At 48.1% G+C, this 12,077-nt stretch overlaps 1 long non-coding RNA gene across 1 annotated transcript; it reads right to left on the bottom strand.

Annotated features, from left to right (window-relative positions):
* Positions 1-609: 609 nt before the first annotated feature.
* On the bottom strand, positions 610-10,611 carry LOC117520334. Its single transcript, XR_004563611.1, has 3 exons — positions 10,602-10,611; positions 4,302-4,305; positions 610-685 (listed from the first exon to the last, which is right to left on the bottom strand). It is a non-coding gene; the product is annotated as an uncharacterized LOC117520334 (long non-coding RNA).
* Between the last annotated feature and the right edge of the window lie 1,466 nt (positions 10,612-12,077).

Below are 12,077 nucleotides of genomic sequence, written 5' to 3'. Positions count from 1 at the left end.
GTGAATAAATGCAAAACACTTCAAATGATTGCATCATTACAGTTAATGTGATGCAAAAGGCTCAAGTTAATTTTACTGTATTAATACAATAATTTGTAATGCCTTAATTATTTTTAGTTTAAACCTTAAACATTTTAAGGCAATCAGGTTCTTCAAATCATTTGCGCTGAACTAACACATCAGGTTTGACAGCGTTAGCGCAGTCACATTTCATTTCATTTTTCATTTCACTTTCATTTACACCAAATTACTGAAGGTGCTTAAACAAAACAATTAGGAAAATATATGATTAAAAAATATGTTTTGGTGTGCCAAATGGTTCGAAGCTACACTGTAAAAAAAGACTGTTGTTTTTACAGGGAAACACTGGCAGCTGTGGTTACCATGGAATTCCTGTAAAAATGCAGCAGCACAGTAGATAACATTACAGACATAATATGTAAATGGATTTACAGTGAATGAACCACGGCTGACTCACATTAAAGAAACTACAAACAAGAGCTCTCTTTTTTTTGTACATTTAACTGCTGTATTGTTTTACAGGAATTCCATGGTAACCACAGCTGCCAGTGTTTCCCTGTAAAAAAGTCTTTTTTTACAGTGTACGGCACCTCATTGTATATTGATGAAAAGGTGAGAATTAGAAACTATAAAACAATATAACTTGTCTGTGTTGATTATTAGGCTCATATTGTGTTTTTGTTTACATGATGTACTTGTACCTAACAGCACAGTTTCTACATTTTCAATCCTTTGCATTTTCATTATTTTTTCAGTAGCAACTGCCTAAAGTCAAAGATCTAGTGTGCAGAAAATTTGGAATTTTGTGTTTATGTGCATTGTAAGATCTTGTTCAATCTGGGGTCTCATCCATTCCCTGGGGTCCTTGGGGAAGGGTCCTGGAATCTTGTCCTATCCTTGGGGTCATGACACTTGTATAAAAGAGAAGTCAAGTGATACTTTCAAATAGGCCAAACGTAGATCAGTTGTTGTGTGGGCCGCCAGAAGAGGAGGTACTGCTGGCCCACCACCAGAGGGCGCCCTGCCTGAAGTGCGGGCTTCAGGCACGAGAGGGCGCTGCCGCCACAGACACAGCCGGGAGTGACAGCTGTTACTCATTACTTCCTGACAGCTGTCACTCATTCTTCATCATCTCACTCCATAAAACCCAGACGTCATCTCCACCTCATCGCCGAGATATCATACTTCATTGGAGGTAATATCCTCAGCCGTTTTGTGTACAATATTATTTGTATATTGTGAGTGTTTGCAGGAGTACCGGTACCTCTGTCGGTGGAAGCTGAGAGAGCGCTAGAAGGCACTCTTTTCCCCTGAGGAATTACTACAGTACTCTGCAAGTTATAGAGTGAGAGGTGGAGGTGGCATTCCCACCGTTATTGTTACTGGGTGTGCACACACCTACACTTGACTGTCTTTGTTCTCGCCAGCAGTACCAGATCCGACAGTCGGGGACGGTGATCACCTGGGAATTCGGGACTTGGCGGCTCCAGTATTCACCAGGTTCGGTGGTGGCAGAAATCGTGTGGTTCCGGCTCTTCTCCGGACAGACGTCTTCTATCCTCGAGCCTGCCCACACGTCACCTTTGTGATTTGACTGTAATTATATTCTGAGATTGTCTGTACGTAGTTGTGCACATTTCACAACATTAAATTGTTACTTTTTGGCTCATCTATTGACCGTTCATTTGCGCCCCCTGTTGTGGGTCCGTGTCACTACACTTTCACAACAGGATATCTCAGCCAGTGTCATGGACTCCGAGGGGCGTCACCCGGCTGTTGAACGACCAATGGGAGAGCAGGGGCGCAGGCGTCTGCAGGAGGCATGATTGGTGAGCTACAGCACATTCTCACCGCCTTTACGGCTCGGTTGGATCAATGACCGAGCAAAACATCCTCCTGAACCGCAGGGTGGAGGCTCTCTCCGCGCAGATGGCGGCGAGCGCTTAGGGCGCTGCTGCAGCTCCTCCTCCTGCCGACCCTGTGCAGGATATGAATGTTCCAGTGGTGGTTCAACAACCCCTCCCACCATCCCCTGAAGCATACATAAGCCCTCCTGAGCCATACGGAGGTTGTGTGGAGACGTGCGTGGACTTTCTCATGCAGTGTTCGCTCGTCTTCGCACAACGTCCCGTCATGTACGCGTCAGATGCTAGTAAAATAGCTTATGTGATTGCTCTGCTTCGGGGTAAGGCACGCGCCTGGGCTATGGCGCTCTGGGAACAGAACTCACGGTTGTTATCAGCATACACTGGGTTTGTGGGGGAGTTCAGAACAGTGTTTGATCACCCTAACAGAGGAGAGACCGCTTCAACAATGCTGCTGTCAATGTGACAGGGGCGCCGATGTGCAGCCGAATATGCAGTCGACTTCCGCATCGCGGCTGCGTGGTCCGGCTGGAATGACGTTGCGCTCCGCGGCGCCTTCATAAACGGACTGTCGTTAGTCCTGAAGGAGCATCTGGTTGCTAAGGAGGAACCGCGGGATTTAGATGGGCTTATCGATCTTGTTACGGTTAGACAATCGGTTGGAGGAACGCCGTCGGGAGCGAGGTGAAGGACGTGGCCAGATACGTGCCGCCCCCCCCTTCCGGTTTCGAAAAGGGGCCGTCCTCCCCACGCTCCACAGTTGCAACATTCTGTGGCAACAGCTCCCCTGCTGACGTTGTTAGGGAAACGCACAGGGCCAAAATGAGGAGGCTGATCCGCGGGGAGTGTTTTCTTGCAGCTCAAAAGAGCACACACAGAAAAACTGCCCCAAACGGCCACAACAACAACCGCCCTCAGAGACTGGGCTAAGGGGGGGTCAAAACATTCACGTGAGACACACACAGATTGCTACACGACTCCCAGGTACAATCCTGAGCGGGGATTTAACCCTTCAAGCCCCAGCACTGGTGGACACGGGGTCAGAAGGGAATTTGCTAGACAGCAGATGGGCAAGGGAGGTAGGGCTCCCTCTGGTGGCGCTTCCTTCGCCATTGCAGGTTCGGGCACTAGATGGCACCCTCCTCCCTTAATCATACACAAGACACAACCAGTAACTCTGGTGGTGTCTGGAAACCATCGGGAGGAGATTGAGTTTTTTGTAACTCCTTCTACCTCCCGCGTGATTTTGGGCTTCCCATGGATGTTGAAGCACAATCCCCGGATTGATTGGCCGTCTGGGGTGGTGGTTCAGTGGAGCGAAACCTGCCATCGGGTGTGTTTAGGATCCTCGGTTCCTCCGGTTACAGGCTAAGGAGGAGGTCAAAGTCCCTCCCAATCTGACGGCAGTGCCAGTTGAGTACCACGATCTTGCTGACGTCTTCAGCAAGGATCTGGCACCACCCTTCCCCCGCACCGTCCGTACGATTGTGTCATTGATTTGGTTCCAGGCTGAGTTCCCATCCAGCAGGCTGTACAACCTCTCACGACCTGAGCGCGAATCAATGGAGACCTACATCCGGGACTCATTAGCTGCCGGGCTGATCCGGAACTCCACCTCCCCGATGGGGGCAGGTTTCTTTTTTGTGGGCAAGAAAGATGGCGGACTCCGTCCATGCATGATTACAGGGGGCTGAATGAGATTACGGTTCCCAATCGATACCCGTTGCCATTGTTGGATTCCGTTTCACCCCCCTGCATGGAGCCAAAATCTTATACCAAGCTGGATCTTAGAAATGCGTATCACCTGGTTCGGATCCGGAAGGGAGACGAATGGAAGACGGCATTTAACACCCCGTTAGGTCACTTTGAGTACCTGGTCATGCCGTTCGCCTCACCAACGCCCCGCGACGTTCCAAGCCTTGGTTAACGACGTCTTGCGGGACTTCCTGCACTGATTCGTCTTCGTATATCTGGACGATATTCTCATCTTTTCTCCGGATCCTGAGACCCATGTCCAGCATGTACGTCAGGTCCTGCAGCGGTTGTTAGAGAACCGACTGTTTGTGAAGGGCGAGAAGTGCGAGTTTCACCGCACGTCTTTGTCCTTCCTGGGGTTTATCATCTCCTCTAACTCCGTCGCCCCTGATCCGGCCAAGGTTGCGGCGGTGAGAGATTGGCCCAAACCAACAAGCCGTAGGAAGCTGCAACAGTTCCTCGGCTTCGCTAATTTCTATAGGAGGTTCATTAAGGGCTACAGTCAGGTAGTTAGCCCCCTGACAGCCCTGACCTCTCCAAAAGTCCCCTTCACCTGGTCGGATCGGTGCGAAGCCGTTCAAGGAGTTGAAACGACGGTTCTCTACTGCGCCAGTTTTGGTGGAGCCCGACCCTAGCCGCCAGTTCGTGGTTGAAGTGGACGCCTCTGACTCAGGGATAGGAGCCGTGCTGTCCCAGAGCGGAGAGACCGATAAGGTTCTTCACCCGTGTGCCTACTTTTCACGCAGGTTGACCCCGGCTGAACGGAACTATGACGTCGGCAATCGAGAACTCCTTGCGGTGAAAGAGGCTCTTGAGGAGTGGAGACACCTGTTGGAGGGAGCGTCTGTGCCGTTCACGGTTTTCACTGACCATTGGAACCTGGAGTATATCAGGACCGCCAAGCGGCTGAACCCCAGGCAAGCCCGCTGGTCACTGTTCTTCGGGCGTTTTGACTTCCGGATCACCTATCGCCCCGGGACCAAGAACCAGAGGTCGGATGCCTTGTCCCGGGTACACGAAGAGGTCAAGACTGCACTGTCAGATCCACCGGCGCCCATCCTGCCGGAGTCCACTATCGTGGCCACCCTCACCTGGGACGTGGAGAAGATCGTCCGGAGGCCCTGGCACGGAGCCCGGACCCAGGAACAGGTCCGAAGAACCATTTGTAGGTCCGACCAGAGGCCAGAGCTGCAGTCTTGGACTTCTGTCACGGTTCCAAGCTCTCCTGTCATCCAGGGGTGCGAAGGACCGTGGCAGTTGTCCAGCAGCGCTTCTGGTGGGCGTCTATGGAGGCCGACGTCCGGGAGTATATCCAGGCCTGCACCACCTGTGCCAGGGGCAAGGCAGACCATAAAAGGTCCCAAGGACTTCTCCAGCCGTTACCTGTGCCTCATCGCCCCTGGTCCCACATCGGCCTGGATTTCGTCACGGGCCTCCCGCCGTCCCAGGGCAACACCACCATCTTCACGATAGTGGACCGATTCTCCAAGGCGGCCCACTTCGTGGCCCTCCCGAAGCTCCCAACAGCCCAGGAGACAGCAGACCTCCTGGTCCACCACGTCGTCCGTCTGCATGGGATACCCACCGACATCGTCTCTGATCGTGGTCCCCAGTTCTCCTCACACGTCTGGAGGAGCTTCTGCAGGGAACTGGGGGCCACCGTGAGCCTCTCGTCCGGGTACCATCCACAGACGAACGGACAGGCAGAGCGGGCCAACCAGGAGCTGGAACAGACCCTCCGCTGCGTAACATCCGCGCACCCGATGGCCTGGAGTAACCATCTGGCCTGGATCGAGTATGCGCATAACAGCCAGGTGTCTTCTGCCACCGGCCTCTCCCCGTTTGAGGTGTGTTTGGGGTACCAGCCCCCATTATTTCCCGTGGTGGAGGGAGAGGTCGGTGTGCCCTCGGTCCGGGCCCATCTTCGGAGGTGCCGTCGGGTGTGGCGCACCGCCCGTTCTGCCTTGTTGAAAGCCCGGACGAGGGCCAAGACCCATGCAGACCGCCGGCGGTCCCCGGCCCCTGCATACCAGCCCGGGCAGGAGGTGTGGTTGTCAACGAAGGACATCCCCCTACAAGTACAGTCTCCTAAACTGATGGACAGGTTCATCGGCCCATTTCGTATCCTCAAGGTCCTCAGCCCTGCCGCAGTGAAGCTCCAGCTCCCAGCTTCACTGCGGATCCCCCGTCTTCCATGTTTCAAGGATCAAACCTCACCACACCTCACCCCTCTGTGCTCCCGGTCCGGCGCCGCCTCCTGCCCGGATCATTGAGCGGGGCCGGCTTGGACAGTGCGCCGGCTCCTGGACGTCCGTCGAATGGGCCGGGGGTTCCAATCTGGTGGACTGGGAGGGTATGGACCCCAAGAACGCTCCTGGGTGAAGAGGAGCTTCATCCTGGATCCGGCCCTCCTGGCCGACTTCTACCGCCGACACCCTGATAAACCTGGTTGGCGCCAGGAGACGCCCGTTGAGGGGGGGGTCCTGTTGTGTGGGCCGCCAGAAGAGGAGGTACTGCTGGCCCACCACCAGAGGGCGCCCTGCCTGAAGTGCGGGCTTCAGGCATGAGAGGGCGGTGCCGCCACGGACACAGCCGGGAGTGACAGCTGTTACTCATTACTTCCTGACAGCTGTCACTCATTCTTCATCATCTCACTCCATAAAACCCAGACGTCATCTCCACCTCATCGCCGAGATATCATACTTCATTGGAGGTAATATCCTCAGCCGTTTTGTGTTACAATATTATTTGTATATTGTGAGTGTTTGCAGGAGTACCGGTACCTCTGTCGGTGGAAGCTGAGAGAGCGCTAGAAGGCACTCTTTTCCCCTGAGGAATTACTACAGTACTCTGCAAGTTATAGAGTGAGAGGTGGAGGTGGCATTCCCACTGTTATTGTTACTGGGTGTGCACACACCTACACTTGACTGTCTTTGTTCTTGCCAGCAGTACCAGATCCGACAGTCGGGGACGGTGATCACCTGGGAATTCGGGACTTGGCAGCTCCAGTATTCACCAGGTTCGGTGGTGGCGGAAATCGTGTGGTTCCGGCTCTTCTCCGGACAGACGTCTTCTATCCTCGAGCCTGCCCACACATCACCTTTGTGATTTGACTGTAATTATATTCTGAGATTGTCTGTATTTAGTTGTGCACATTTCACAACATTAAATTGTTACTTTTTGGCTCATCTATTGACCATTCATTTGCGCCCCCTGGTGTGGATCCGTGTCACTACACTTTCACAACATCAGTCCTGTCAAATGTAATGCTGTAAAATTTGTGGACTTCATATTTCAAACAAAAGAGGTATATTACCATTAAAGTTTTTTAATATTAGTACATTGTAAATCTATAACTTTTTCCAACACGGTCTTCTTTACTTTACCCCTCCAAAATGTAATAGGAAATATCGTTAGATTACCCGCTAATAATTTTTCATCAAATATGTAGTATAAATTTGCCCCCTTTCCACTGACCATCCTTGCAAAATATAAAATAAAAATAAAAGACCTTGCAGTACTTCACAGTAGTTTGGATAATGTTCTCAATCAATTTTAATCACCAATGTGATGATGTGTAGAAAACAATCACAATACACTTGATATACTGTAGGAAACTACATGTCATAAATTCATGAGCATGGCCAGTCACTGCTGACCTGCGAACTGAAGGGTGTTGTGGTTTAGGGTCAAACCACATTACCACCCCAACAAGCTTGGGGACCACCTAATGTGCAGTTTGCACATTTTCCCCTTGATTGGAGTAAGTGGTATAGAGAATGAATGAACATACACTTTCACATAGATAAATGAAAATCTGTCTAATGCACTTCTACCTTTCACCTTTATCGCCACAAATGACAAAAGAGAATAAAATTGAAAACATCTCTCATTTTATTGTTTCAGAACTGAAGGGACTGAATGGGAACAGTTGTTTAGGGTGTACAATTCTGAAGTGAAATGTAATGGAATAGAGCCCTCATAAGGTCACTCATATGAACAACATTCATCTCAATCTTTCAAATCAGAATGTCAAAGTCTGTTATTGTTGACAAAATACAGCAATATTAAAAGGTAAGTACATACTGAGTTTTAATTTTACAAAGATGTGTAAAAAGAGACTTTCAAAATACAGGTGAAATGCCCTCATTGTTAATTATGCTGACTTTTTATTTTTATTTATTTATTTATTTTTTGCCGTTTGTTGTGTGGTTGCTATTGTGACATACGAGGTCTGTGAGAAAAGTATCCAACCTTTTTATTTTATGCAAAAAATATATGGATTTGATTAATATGTTTTTACGTCAGCCAAGCTTGAACCTTCGTGCGCATGCATGAGTTTTTCACGCCTGTCGGTTGCGTCATTCGCCTGTGGGCAGGCTTTGAGTGAGCACTGGTCCACCCCCCTCTCGTCGTTTTTTCATTGCGAGGAAATGGCGGAATGATTTGGGCTTTGTTCCATCAGAATTTTTTCAGAAACTGTTAGAGACATGCAGCTGGAAACCATTCGGAAAATTCACATGGCTTTCAGTGAAAATTTTATGGGCTTCACAGAGATTACGGAGTGTGTTACTACCGCTTTAAGGACGGCCCACAATGGCGCACGGCGCGCCGCGCTCCGAGCCGCGATCAACAGGCAGAAACCACCATTTCATTTCTAAACGGATGGCTGTGTCGATCCGGGACCGTCGTGTGCAATTTCTCTGGTTATCACAAGAGCTGGACATCAGCGATTTTCCGGCAGATTTCACTTTTAACAAGAGATTTTGTCATGGAAAACCGCGCGGAGGCTTCGCGTGTCATGACGGAGCCGCTGATGGAGCAAGACAAAGAACACCTCCATTTTGGAGTGTCAGAGGACAAGTTGGGACATGCCTATCTCGGAGCGTGGCACGCCGTGTGCCATTGTGGGCCGTCCTTAAAGCGGTAGTAACACTCGTTAATCTCTGTGAAGCCCATAAAATTTTCACCGAAAGCCATGTGAATTTTCCAAATGTTTTCCAGCTGCCTGTCTCTAACAGTTTCTGAAAAAATTCTGATGGAGCAAAGCCCAAATCATTCTGCCATATCCTCGCAATGAAAAAACGACGAGAGGGGTGGACCAGTGCTCACTCAAAGCCTGCCCACAGGCGATTGACGCAACCGACAGGCGTGAAAAAACTCACGCATGCGCACGAAGGTTCAAGCTTGGCTGACGTAAAAATATATGAATCAAATCCATATATTTTTTGCATAAAATAAAAAGGTTGGATACTTTTCTCACAGACCTCGTAATGGGCCTTTGGAAATTGGTTCACAAATCGAACCTTCTTTTGCAGCCATCAAAACGTCATTTGCTGGAAAAGCAGCTGTAGTGAGGTATAACGAAACAGCAAAAATAAACAATATTTATATAATGTTTTGCATATATACAGTTGTATGTAAAAGTTTGGGCCCCTAATGATTTCCATGATTTTCCTTTATAAATCTTTGGTTGTTTGGATCAGCAATTTCAGTTAAATGTATCATATAGCAGACAAACACAGACAAAGAAGTGAAATAAAGTTTATAAGAGTTACAGAAAGTGTGCAATAATTCTCTAAACAAAATTAGGCAGGTGCATAAATTTGGGTACCCCAACAGAAAAAATACATCAATGTAGTAGATCCTCCTTTTGCAGAAATAACAGCCTGTAAATGCTTCCTATAGCTTCCAGTGAGAGTCTGGATTCTGGTTGAAGGTATTTTGGATCATTCTCCTTTACAAAACATCTCAGGTTTGTTGGTTTACAAGCATGGACGGCCCGCTTACAATCACACCACAGATTTTCAATAATATTCAGGTATGGGGACTGACATGGCCATTCCAGAATGTTGTACTTGTTCCTCTGCACGAATGCCTTAGTAGATTTGAGCAGTGTTTAGGGTTGTTGTCTTGTTGAAAGATCCAGCCCTGGCGCAACTTCAACTTTGTCACTGATTCATGAACATTGTTCTCAAGAATCTGCTGATATTGACTGGAATCCACGTGACCCTCAACTTTAACAAGATTCCCAGTACCTGCACTGGCCACACAGCCCCACAGCATGATGGAACCACCTCCAAATTTTACTGTAGGTAGCAAGTCTTTTTCTTGGAATGCTGTGTTCTTTTTCAGCCATGCATACCACCCCTTGTTATGTCCAAATAACTCAATTTTAGTTTCATCAGTCCACAGCACCTTATTCCAAAATGAAGATGGCTTTCCAAATGTGTGACTGTTTGTGGCGTGTAAGCAGAAAAGGATTCCTCTGCATTACAGCATCTCTTTGGTGAGCTGTATAGTTGAACGATGCACAGAGACACTATCTGCAACAAGATCATGTTGTAGGTATTTGGAGCAGGTCTGTGGTTGACTATGACTGTTCTCACCATCCTTCGCTTCAGCTTATCTGAGATATTTGTTGGCCTGCCACTTCGGTTCTTAACTAATACTGTGCCTGTGGTCTTCCATTTCCTCACTATGTTCCTCACAGTGGAAACTGACAGGTGAAATATCTGAGAAGCTTTTTGAATCCTTCCCTAAACCATGATGTTGAACAATCTTTGTTTTCAGGTCATTTGAGAGTTGTTTAGAGGCTCCCATGTTGCCACTCATTAGAAGAGATGCAAAGAGGGGAAACATTTGCAAATGGCCACCTTAAATACCCGTCCATGACGCTGATTGCACAATACATTCAGGACATTCAGAACCTTTTAATCTTGGGCTCGATTAAGATGTGTTTAAGACATCTAACGATTAATCACACTTCTCTGACACAAGGACTAATGTATCATAATCACACTGTGGTTGGAACATTCAATTCTCTCTTTATCCCACTGCTCCGCTTACGGCTGCATCCTGCCTGGGTCATCTTCACATGTCCTGAAAAAGAGCTTAGCATGCACACAGAGATACCACAACTTGCAGAAACACGTCATGTCACATATCTTAAGTAACCACCTTCACCCATCACATCAGTACAATACACTTTATCAGAGCAGAGAGAACTACATTCTACCAGAGCAGAGAACACAAAACATGCATGATAAAATAAAACAGTGTATCTACAGAATAACTCCAACAACCCCCGACCACGATTACGACGTATTGGCTCTGCAAGAAGCATGTGGAGAGGAGGATGTAAAAGAGATGGAGTTAGCGGCAGCAAAAGACAAGAATGACCACACTCCATTACAAAACCCAATCCCAAGAAACTGAAAAAAGAGATGAAGAAAGTGAGATGGGCATCTTAAGCGTCCTTGAGGCTATCAAAGATCTATCAAAATGGATGGACAGATGGCATATGCTCCAGAATAAGATTGAGACTATTGAACTGCGCATACAAACCAACGAAAAAGCTACCAAAGCCAACAGAGGACGTGGAACAAATAAAGCACAGGTACAACTGCCGAAAAAGAAAATAAAGATTTGAGGGAGAAGTGCCTGTAGAACGCCCAGTACCTGAGGGCTGGGATACTTACGGGGCTGCCAGAAAAGGAAAAGGAAAATAAACGAGAGATTGTGATAGGCATCCTCACACATGTAATTCTGGTAGCCGTGGACAAACTATGGGAAACAGTCGATACCGTGCACTAATTGGGATGGAAGAATGATGCAGCCACGAACAAAGCACCACGTGCGATCATCATCCAGTTCAACATAAAGAAGACGAGGGACGAGATATGGAGAAGATCAAAGGAGACTAGAGTATGCAAAGAAATGAACATCAGATTCAAGGAGGACTTTTCAAGAGAGGATTGAGAGGCGAGGCAAAGCTGTGGCCAGCAGTGGAGGAGGTCGACGCCGGGGAAAAGAGCCTTCTTAAAGGAGGGATTATGCTGTTATTGACTGTAAAAGAGTTGAGCATGAAAACTGGTTAATATGAGTTATTGTTCGTTAAGGTGCGTTTACACTACCAAGACACATTACGGATGTCATTTTTGTCATTCGTGACACATTCCTGACATTCTTAATTTGACTTAACGCATCTGAATAGGTTTCTTAATAGTGCGTGTTGGTGCTGATATTCTTGATATTCGTGGAGCCTGTTTTTGCCTGTCAAAAATCTTCCACAAATGTCACACACCAACAACCCTCATTTCGTCTCACGTCGTGGAGGTCGTAACTGAGCGTATTGGTCTGTCTTGATGAGTAGTGATCCTTAATAGAATGTGACAACGTTTGTAGTGGTTCTTGTGATGGTTCTTGGAGCCCAAACTGTCACGCATTACGAAGTGACACGAAAACTGTCAAGTTTTGACACGACTTGTAACGCGGGCCACACAACGCGTGCTCACAGTTAAACTCGGCTCCAAATGTCGTTCCACAGTTCCTGCTGAAGCTCCTCAGGATGCTCCTGCAGGTGTTCCACCTGCTGTTGTAACCGATGAGCAGGAGAACGAGTCTGAGCCAGAGGAGCGAGAGGAGACTCACGTG

This window comes from Thalassophryne amazonica, chromosome 1, assembly GCF_902500255.1.
Source record: "Thalassophryne amazonica chromosome 1, fThaAma1.1, whole genome shotgun sequence".
Lineage (NCBI taxonomy): Eukaryota > Metazoa > Chordata > Actinopteri > Batrachoidiformes > Batrachoididae > Thalassophryne > Thalassophryne amazonica.
Note: the sequence above shows the minus strand (reverse complement) of the source record. Positions and strands in the feature narration are given on the sequence as shown.